The sequence below is a fragment of the Cyprinodon tularosa genome, unplaced genomic scaffold (assembly GCF_016077235.1).
Source record: "Cyprinodon tularosa strain WSP-4 unplaced genomic scaffold, ASM1607723v1 ctg633, whole genome shotgun sequence".
NCBI classification, from domain to species: domain Eukaryota; kingdom Metazoa; phylum Chordata; class Actinopteri; order Cyprinodontiformes; family Cyprinodontidae; genus Cyprinodon; species Cyprinodon tularosa.
In genome coordinates, this window is record NW_024039378.1 from 586,967 (window position 1) to 598,441 (window position 11,475).

Here is an 11,475-nt window from a genome sequence, read left to right on the forward strand (position 1 = left end):
CAAGTTTTATTGATCACAAGCACATGGAATAAACACAGGAACTGGTTCAGGCCTGGGGGCAGGTTCACTGGAGTCTGTGTGGGAGACAGTTCAGTTAGTTTGGAAGCAGTTGAATTTGAGTTTGAAAGTTTCGGGTTTATACCTTGAGAAGTCCGGGTTTGGCTTTGAGAGAGGAACTGTTGGGTCCAGAGACTGTTTAGTTCAGCAGAGTCCAATAACCGCTTCAGCGTCTTACTTCTAGCTTGAGGGCAGACCTTGGTTTTGGTTTCCAGCTCTTAGTCCAGAGCTGCATGGGAATCCAGAGAAGAGTCTTCAGGTTTGGCTCAGAGGGCAGGCTCGGCAGGTTAAGCTCATCCAGAGCTCACAAGGGAAAAACTGGATTCCTGAAAGCAGAGACAAAAGGATTAGAATCCTATCAGGACTCAAGAGCAACAAAGGTTCTCAAAAGATGCTAGGCTCAGGTGCTAACCAAACTGGATTTAACACTGCGGCGTCGAGGCAAGGTCTGAAAGCAGGTTATATACTGGGGGATCCTCCTGATGATGAGATGTGCCTCAGGTGCGTCGAAGGCTCAGCTCAGGAGGATCCATGGCCGACTCTGCTGGAGAAAGGTGGAACTACTCCAGATCCCAACATTTTGTAAGTCTTTTTGTGTTTTTTTACGTGAAATTTCGTAGAACAATCATTGAACGTGCACAGTTTTTTAGTTTTTGTTTGCCATTTTAGTGAAATAAACTCAAGCAGACAATGAAACACTAACTGTGTCCGGTGGCTTGCTCAGGTTTTGATCATTACATTGTTTAATCTATCTAATCTTAGAGACTAGATTGGCTGTTTTACCAACCAATCTATTCTTAGAATCTATCCAACTGACAGCATCTCTCCTCCAAACTCCATCATCTTGACTGAATACTGAGGTTGTTTAGATGCCTGTCAAAATTCATGCGCTTCCTGAACCACTTCCTGTAGCGGTTACGTGGTATCATGGTAGCGAGGCTTCGGACTTCAACAATTTTGGCCCCTCCAAATGAATCACGCCTCGATGCGCTTCGGGGAAACACCCCCTCTATTACATGACACACGCCTTGAAGCCTCGGCTCAGCTCATAACATTACTACTGACAGGTCCTTTGGATCCATTTCATTTTTTTTACGTTACAAATTCTGTTTTACTAATTATTCAAAAACAATAAGGTGATAGCTTCAGTGGTATCAGATAGGATCCCAGTTTTCATCTGTTCAATGATTTTTTTCAAAACAAATTTTAAAAAATACTCAAATTTTTACAGCTGAATTTATCAGGTTTTCTTGAGTTTAATTCAGATAGATATTATGACTAAATTCTGAATGTATATTGACCTAATAAGACATAGAATTTTGATGAAATCTAATCGAATAGAAATTTCACTTCATGTACCTTTCTTAATATATTTGAATCCCTTAAGATGTTTTCTTTATTTCATGCTTTCCTGTGCCCCCATGAAAACACGCTGGCCCTATTCTAGACCCCATTTGGTCTAGAATCGCCACTGCTGATCACCCAAGACTTTTTGTTCATCTTCTTCTATTCAGTTCTTTTTCTTTGCAGAGTGATTAACATTTTGTCAATCAATAATCTGATGTTTTTAGTCCATGATCGATCCAGGGCAATAGGTCTGAAAATTTGAAGTAGTTTGGTTCAATTAAAGGGGAACGCCGTTTTTTTTTTTACCTTGGCCACCTGATTTTTCATTATTACATCATGTTCTACTCATCCATATTAGTTTTGTGTCATTTGGAGCTGTTCTGAAGTAATGTCTTCCTATGGGCAACGACTTGAAGGCACAAACTAAACTGTTCATAATTTATTCTTTATGGTACCCCAGCATTCATAACATGTAGGTGAATCACTGTCCCCCAGACATCCGCGGTTATATTTTTTATATTTATATTTTTTTAAAACAAAGCGGATTGTGTATGACGTCATCCGCGCGCGCCGGCTACCGTTCATTCATCCTGCCCGCTGAACTGCTGCTAGTTTTACTCACATGCCTGGAAGATGTCTAGTACTGCTACAAAAGATGATCTCGCTCTCAAAATGGAATTGAACGATTCAGATTAACTAGCTGAATGAATAGAAGGGGTAGAGCGTAGCCGCCTGTGGCCCGGGCTGCCTGTCACAACTCCAGTCCAACACACGGATGACGTCATAAACACTCAGATGTCTTGGGGACAGCGATTTGCCTACATGTTATGAATGCTGGCGTATCATAAAGAATAAATTATGAACAGTTTAGTTTGTGCCTTGAAGTTGTTTGCCCATAGGAAGACGTTACTTGGATATAACCTAACGGAATATCTTCAGAACAGCTCCAAATGACAAATGACACAAAACTCAAAACTTATTAATGCCTCAGCAAGGAACCTCCGAACGACCCACAGGTGCGCTCCACGCCCACCTGTCAAACTGCAATCACCTGTGAGAGAGGGAGAGAAGAGAGCAGACACTGCTGGCAGAAAACTGCACAGCACTGCCAGCAGAATCCTGACACTATATAGGATTTCTCAGAAATTATTCAAATTAAATTCTAGTTAATTACGTTACTGTTACAGATCCCAGTAAAGTTAAAGATCAAGAAAAGTTACAGATTCATTAAAGTCAGATATCAACGAAAAGTGCACTTCTAAGTTCAAGTTTATTTGAAATTTAAAGTCAATTAAGCTTGATTAAATGCTGTTTCAAGAAACATTGAATTGGTTTCTGGTTTTGTTGCGCAACTCCAAAGAAATGAACCAATTCCAGAGTTTTATTGACCGTTCACAAAATCAATGAAAAGAAACTAAAAGTATCCTTAAACGAAACATTTACAAATATCAAAGGGCTTATTTAATACTTGGGGGACATATCTTCAATTCGGCCACAAAATTAACAAAAAAAGAATGATCTTTTCGTCTACAGGACCATTTTAAAATAAAAATAACGACATTTAATAACATTGGAATCTTTTTGTAAAAGCTTTTCTTTTGGAAAACCTGATTCGACCCAGCCTCACCCAAACTCTACCTCCAGCGGCCCCTGGGTAAATTGAGTTTGACACCCCTGATCTAATTGATGTTTTTCAATGAGCAGCCATCTTGAATGTGGAAGTCAGGTAGGGTTGTGTTGCCCCAGCTTTCCGATTCATCATTCTGACTTCATTCTGAAGGAATTATGGCTGAAGATTCCTGTCTGACTTCAGACTAAAAATAGAACAAACCAAACAAACAACACAGCCCTGACTGGAAGAGTGACTGCTAATTCCGTTCAGAGGAAGCAGGAAACATCTGCCTTCTTTAATCCCAACAAAATGTTTCTCTTATTTTCTATCATATTCTTATTTCAAGTTAACATCCTAATTATTTATTCAATAATCACGCTGTGAGATTTTTAGTTTTGTGTTTTCTTTTAGTGTTAAGTTAAATTACAGTAAAAATAAAAGAGATCCATTAAATTACTGACTTCTCCATTCTTTTTAGTATGGAAACCTGCAAAATTCATATCAAACACTTTATTAAAACTTAAGTACTTTTTTTTTTGCCCTACATATAGGCCAGCTAACAGACGTCTGTCTTTCACAGTTGTCAGACGCCAACATCTCCACTCGCATACATAATGCACCATATTGTGGGCGGTGTTTTCTTCTTCATCATGGTGATGATGCTCTGCTTCTGGAGAAAACATGAAGGTCAGTGTTTTCACAAAAAAACACTAGAATATTCTGAAAGACTGAGGTTTGCCATTAAGGCAAAAATAAAAGTAATATATTGGGGGGAAAATCATTATGGTATCTGTAGATTTACCTGTATCTGTTTGGTATTTCATCCTCTCTCATATCTGATGTCCAGAAATAAAGGTTCGTAGGTCAGTAAAACTAATCTAGCCTGTAGCTGTCATGATCGGTTTAGAGATAAACCCACATGCAGAACACCACTGAGACTTGGTAAAAAGTTTAACAGAGTTTATTAAAGTTTCACACAAACAAGACAAGATTCAGGTTCTGGTCCGGGTAGGATTCTCTGGCGTCTGCAGAGACGGTTAGTTGGTTAGCTGGGTATGCAGATAAGTTAAATGGGTTTTCAGATATTTCAGTGGATACCTTGAAGAGGTCCAGGTTTGTTCCGAGAGAGGGAACCGGTTGGGTCCAGAGACTGTTGGTTCAGCAGAGTGCTTAGGCAGCAGCAGCGTCTTACTTCTGACTTCCAGTAAACAGACCTTGGTTGAAGTGATTAGCTCTTTCCCAAGAGCAGCAGGTGGATTCCAGAATGTAGTCTTCAGGTTTGGCTCTCTAGGGCAGGCAGGCAGATTCAGGTTAAGCTCATCCAGAGCTTCTCTCGAGAGACTGGTTTCCTAGGAGCGAGAGGACAGAGGCAATTAGAATAAGGTTTCTCTAGGAAGATAACTATTAGTAAATTCAGAGGCTCAGGTTCGCTAACCAAACTTGGCTAACACTGCGGCGTCGAAGCAAGGTCTGGCAGCTGCTTATAAAGGCCGGTCTCCTGATGAGCTGATGAGCGTCAGCTTTGCTGGAGGGCTCCAGCCCAGGAGGATCCACAGTGCACTCTGCTGGAGAAGGTGGAGAATCTCCAGATCCCAACAGTAGCTGTAGTAATGTTCTGAACATTTAGCTCAGTGAATCAGCTTACCTTGGCCTCTTTAGGTGCTAAACTCTTTTCAGAGCTCGATTCTGGTTCAAACTATTAAACATGTTATATTACAGCTGCTGGTCTGTTTTATAATACCTCTCATTTTTATATTTCAGTCTCTAAAGCACTTTGGTCATAGAGGTTGTTAGATCAGACACTGACCAGTCATAGATCTGTAATCTCACTGTGTGATTAGTTTGGTGACATCATGCAAACATTAAATCGGATTCTCTATAAAAATTTAACTCAAAATAATAAAAAATAATGAAGAAATAAACATTAAATTGTAATGTGACCTGGTTACATAACCTGGTTCAGCACATTTATGCTGGTTTTATCTGCCTCAGTCAGTTCATCTGATTTCTGAATATCATCTAAAAACCTTCCAGTTGCTCTTTTAAGCTGACTGATAGACAAGGCAACCTTTGAATTAACCTTTCACCTAAATATAACATCACACTTTGCTGTTTTGCACGGCTTTAATCAGCAGTGTAACTTTCACCATCATTGATGATATAAAGCCAGCTAAATCCAGCTGCTGCATCCTAATGATTTTTTAAAATTTATTTCTGCAGGTAGGGTGGAACGTTCTGTGTTACCTCTCTGCTGTCATTGTCTCTCAAGAAGGGAAACCTCAAAGAATCACTGGTGAGCTAAAAGTCACCTCGAATAAACTGTTTTACTGTATACAGTAAAGAGATCAGAGCTCTGATAATAACAACACTATAAAGAAACAAAACCAAAAACCAACCCGAAACTGACATGAGTTGAAAACTATTTAAAAAATGAAATTCTTTTACTATTTATTCTTTCCGGTGCGTAATAAAGTGCTTCAGATGCTTTGGTTGACGTTATAAGACAGAAATAGCTTGGTACCACGCAAAGAAAGGCGTAACCGTAAAATAACAAAAGAGAGCATACCATAGAGTGATAATTAAAGAATGGTTTTCTTAAGTCTATTTTTAGCAGATGTTTGAAAGGAGGCCAAATGGTTTTCTTCATTGTTAAATAAGATGCTCAAAAAAGATGAACTTACTCTAAGCATTCGTTTCTAGAGTGATCCAAAGACTTAAATGGATAATTTTATACAGTCTATTTTTGCATAGAAAGAAAATGGAACTTATCCCTGATGTAGAGACAACTGGGTTTTTCTTCTACATAGTTTTTAATAAACATGCCTCCTCAAAAAGATTTCTTACTGCTGCATCTAATCCTGTTTGGGCCAGGGAAAGAAATTTAAATGTCCCCTTTGAATGGACTGCATTTCAGGACCATCATTGTGCTAAATATGAGCTCTTAGAAGTGTTGTAATGTTGTTCCTTTATCGAAATCATACACAAGGCTTTCGCTTAATACATGTATAATCCTCAGGATTTCAGCTGTCTGAGCAGCAGCTCCTCCCTGTCCTGTGAAAATGAGTGAATGAGGAATATCTATGTGGCCCCTCTAGAAGGCCCCTGCTTTATTCGCACTGTGCCGCACTGTAAACAAACACCCATTTTCTCGGATCAATGAAGGGTGATGCAAGGATTAAAGTTGTGATAAAGTGGCTCATTTAGTAAAATGAGTGGCTTGCCATTAGGTCTTTGCTAAACTATATGATAAGCTAATTGAATCCACTATTAGATTTAGAGATGTTGGAGATGAAAAGCATCTAAAAAAATAAAGGATGGACCGTAGCATCTCTGCTTTAGAGCAATAGAAATGTTTACGAACTGATTTAGTAGAACTTTTTTATTTACTTTAATGATTGCTGTTGAATTAATAGACAAGCATGGGCCTTTGTTAATACTTTATAAACTTACTGTGGAAAAAGAAAAGTAAGCAAATGTTTTCTTCTGAAAATAAGCTGTTGTCCCCCCTTATTCAAGGATGATGGTCCAGCAATTATAGTGCATCATAGGCCAATATCTGATCTGACGGTGCTGGCAAAATAATCTAATTTCCATGACCAAGTAAATGAGTTTTATCATACAATAAGCCCATCTCATCATTTCAAACACATATTTAAAAGAAACACATAACTAGAACAGCTGCAATAGACATTAATGGCATTGTTGCTCTTGAAAAGAAGCTATACAGAATGGCTCCTTATGTATTACAAGCATTTTATAGTGTGGGTCATGAGACTTTCACACCATGTCAAAAAAAAGTCATCCTGCAAACTGGACGTTTCGGACCTTCTCTCCCTGGAAGGATCAACTGAGCCTCAAACTGAGCTGGGGATTCAAACTGGAGGTTTAGATCTACTTTCCTAAAAGGGATCATTTGAGTTTCACACTGAGCAAGGGATTAATCTGCACCACAGCCCGTTCAAGTATCGCAGGAAATCTGAGTGGCAGTCATTTACTCTGTTCCCCTTCTAACAACAGCATTCTGGGTAAACCCTGTCCACCGAATGAGACAAATACTGGAACAACCCCAGACCGACTGGAGTCAAAGAGTCAACCACTTTTCTGGAAACGTGAGTCAGCAAACCTTTTCTCCTCTTCAAGTTCGAGACGCTAATTTCCCACTGAACCTGAACTAACCGCAGTGTCTTCCCCTCACCTTCCAGTTCCGGTTGAGCGGTGACTGGAAGGTGTAACCGGAACTGGAAGGTGTTCAGAGCAACACTGGATTCTTCACAATCTCCTCAATAAACCTGTTAAACTTTTTCCGTGGTCTCTCTGTATTGGTTTCTCTGCATGTGGGTCTGAGCTCTTGATAAAATCATGACAGCTTTCAATTCAAATAGTGGCATCTGGCTTTTTTTTTTTTTTTTTTTTAAAAGGTTACTTTATACTTTTATACTTTAAGCAGTTTTTGGAGCACATACTTTTTCACTTTTACTTGAGTAAAAGGGTCAAGTTGATACTTCAGCTTTTACTGGAGTGTTTTTAAACTGCAGTATCTATAATTCTACTTGAGTAACAAATGTGTGTACTTTTGACACAACTGTATTTACCTACTGTCTCAGTAGCTGGTAATTTCAAATGCAAACCTTTTCAAAGTGGAAACAAGTCCTAATTCCACATTCATCAGAGGCTTTAAACATTGATAAACAGCATCTAGTGTGTGTAGTGCTAAAAGATGTGAATACATGTAGAAAGAAATGCTGCTTTTCTCTTTAAAAAAAAAGCACCCTGATGCTCACGTTAAGCATAAAAAAGAGCATGCATATTTTTGCGAAGGACCTATGACATGTGCCGAATGATAAACGTCACCACCGAAGTCTTGATCTTGATTGGGTGAGGGTGCTTTGTCTCTTCTCGATTCATGATGGTAGCGATGCAGTGTATAGCAGTGTTGTGGTCAAGACCACCTAACCCGAGACCAAGACAAGACCAAGACCAGAGTGTATCGAGACCAAGACAAGACCAAGACTTTTAGGGTCCGAGACCAAGTCAAGACCAAGACCGAGGGAAACAGACCGAGTCAAGACCAAGACCAGCGCCAGTATGTGACAATAGAATGTGAAACATGATCAAAATCACTAAAATTGATCTAAAAGACCCACATTCACATAAAAACACCTAGATATTTACCACACAGATCTGGAATAAACATAAACATCTTTATTTAGTACTCCTGTGTAGTAATCACAGAATTTCAAACAATTAATCAAAGTGTGAGAGGGGGTGTTCGGGAGTTGCGGTCTCCGTCGGCTCGGTAACCGCACCGGAGCCAGTGTGAGCAAGGGGTAACTCTGCCTTTCATGAACAGTACATACATTTATGTTGTTTTTAAATGTGCGATTTCAAAACAATGTGCAAATGTGTAAAACTGAAAAAATGGCAATCATTTCTATTGTTTCTTTTTCATATACAGATTAAAGCTATATTATATAACTTTTCTTAAATAAATCTATATCTGTCACTAAGTTGTGAAAATATGTTATGAGACAGATAATTTGTTGAAAAAAATAGATTGATCTCCTTCACTTCCTCCCTGAGCTACTACTGACATCTGTAGAGATACAAACCCCACTGAAATACGTGCACAAAAGCCTGACTGACGTTTGTTAGTTTTAAGACCCTGTTGCTGAATCAGATGGTTTGTTTTTGACCAAGCAGTGTATTTCTCTAGTTAGCACTGGGAACATGGAGAAAAGGCAGAAGTGCTCAATATTTTCACAGCTTGTCGGTCTCATAACATACTGTCACAACATAATGACTTAAATATGTACGTAGCCTACCTTTCTTTGTGCTTTCTTTCAAGGTGTCGATAAAAATTGGACGTAGTCCCTACCGTCTCTGACAGTGAAGCACTGCAGAACTTACAGTGTATGCTTTTTTCTCAATGTTGCTTTACAAATATATTCTTTGTGATTTAAATAGCCGAATTTTATAACCGATGATTTGGCCGACATCTTATCCCATTCTCAGACAACCACTTGTGACTATCAATCGAAGTGCTGCAGCCCACGCGCAGGTGAAATGGGTGGGCGTGACAGCGGTAAAAAAAAAAAAACAAACAAACAAAAAAACATGCATTTACCAAAGAGACAGGTTATTGCTTGGATTTGAATCCAAGCATCCAGTAAAAAGAAGGATCTTAAAGAAACTGATAATATTCTGATGATTAGCGTTATTTCTACAGTTGTGGTCTTGACCGGTCTTGAAATAAAATGCTGAGTCCTCAGCAACCGAGACCGAGACAAGACCGAGACCAAATGCGGTCAAGTCCGAGACGAGACCGAGACCATCAAAAAATGGTCTCGAGACCGGTCTCGAGTACTACAACACTAGTGAATAGTCAATCACTACAACTATTTGCTCGTAATAGTTCTGATGAACAAATTAGCATTTTTGCTCTGTGCAAGTTTTAGCTCTAAATTAAAGCTACAGTGTGTAAAATTTACAGGGATATACAGTCAGAAATGTAATATATTATACATAACTATGTTATTTATCATCATCTACGAGCTCAGCCTCTTAACCTTAATATTTGCGTTGCCTTAGAACTCGTTATTTATAATTACATAGGGGCGGGTCTCGCAGCCATGGAGGCAGACATTGGCTCTGCGCTACGGCAGCGCAGAGCCAACAAACTAGCGATTGCGAGATCGCCCATTACGCTCGAAAGTAACTACGGCAAGTTGAGAGAGATGAACTGAGACGGTGCTGAACAATAGATGGCAGTATTAAAATTATCTATGTAAACAAACCTCATCACTTGAGAAGGTAGGTGATGCGGACGTCGTGGAAGACATTTTGTCCCGTAACGCTCGCCGTACTGTTGGGGGGGAGAAGCGGTGGGGGGGAAATGTTCATGTTGCTGTGGTCTGCAGTCTGGACGTTAGATGTCGCTGAAAATTACACACTGTAGCTTTAAGATAATTTTAAAAGGAAAATAATACTATATTCGTTATACATTGGATTATGCTTTGGGTGAATTGGAGAACTTTGTCTGGAACTTTTCCAGCCTAAGAAGCCATGACCCCATTTTGAACACATGTGATTCCTTTTTGATATGTGTTGTGCAATACATTTGTGACTGAACTGTTGAAATACTTTGGGTTCTTTTTTTGTTAACCCATGATTTCATCTTTGTATTATAAGTGCACTTTACTTTACTTCATTTTACCTTACTTGTGATATTTGGAAATATTTAAAGTCGTAGGGAAGCGGATGTTCCAACGGTTTCAGTTTTGAATTCTCCCAAATGTTTCTTAAGAAGGAGAGAGGAGGCAGTTTTGGAGCCCGAGGCTACCCCACATGTAACTTTCAATGTCTTTGCTCTGCCTGCTTAGCATGTTTTCATTCCCTGTCGTTATGGTTGATGCCACTGACCTGCTATCAGAGTGCTTTCGGTGGTCAGAAGAGTTAAGCTTACAGGTGTTGGGATCTGGAGGCTTCTCTACCTTTCTCCACCAGAGGGCGCCTGAGATCTTCCTCCTGACGGCCTGAGCTGACTTCTACACACCTGTTTCCCATCTGCTCATCATGAGGCCTTCTTAAGGAGGAGTAGGCTGACACTTCCCTGCCAGAGTGGTTGCCAGTAATGTTACCAGCAAAACCTGAGCCAGCTTCTCTGATCTGTTTCTCTGATTTTGTGAACTAGTCTGACCCTGTGTTCTTCTGCCTCTCAGATCCTGACTTATCTGGATATCAGTAATCCTGGAGAAAACTCTCGCTGCCTGGAACCTGCCTGTCTGTCCTCCGCCTCAGCCTCCGTCTCTGCCTCTGCCCTAAGCCTGCCGACCAGCCTCTGGACCCACAAGGTTCCCCCCCTGCCGATCAGAATACCCTCTGAGCAGGTATTAAACCAAGCCGCCGTTCAACTGCAAGTTTCCTGGATCCACTCTAACCGATCTGTCCTCCTCTAGTTGCTTCCCTCCCGTGACCAGCCTGACGAGCCAAGACCCCGTTCACATTTCACTGTAAAACTTTGTAAATAAACCATTTAACTTTTTCCCTGTCTGCTGAGTGTTTCTTCATGTGGGTTAGACGATTAGACCCCAACATGACAGAACACTCTGGCCAACAAACTAGCCCCGCGGATTCACTCAGAAGGACCTTGGAGGAGCAGCATTTCCTCATTCAGAGCTATGACTCCGCCCTACAAGAGCTAAGTGAACGCCAAGCTGAGTCTAACCGCAAGAGATCACAGGTTTTCTTCAAAGATCCAGCTCACAGGCCGCTACAGTACACCTGCTGCTGAAGCCGCTCTGCTTACGGCTCAGGATCCCAATGCACCTCTCAGGTCAGAAAACATAATCCACCCTTCATTTTCTGAATTCCGCCCATCCCTCCCAGAAAGATTCTCAGGTGAACCGAGTAAGTTCAAGGGATTCCTGTTTCAATGCTCAATAATTTTTAATCATTCTCCT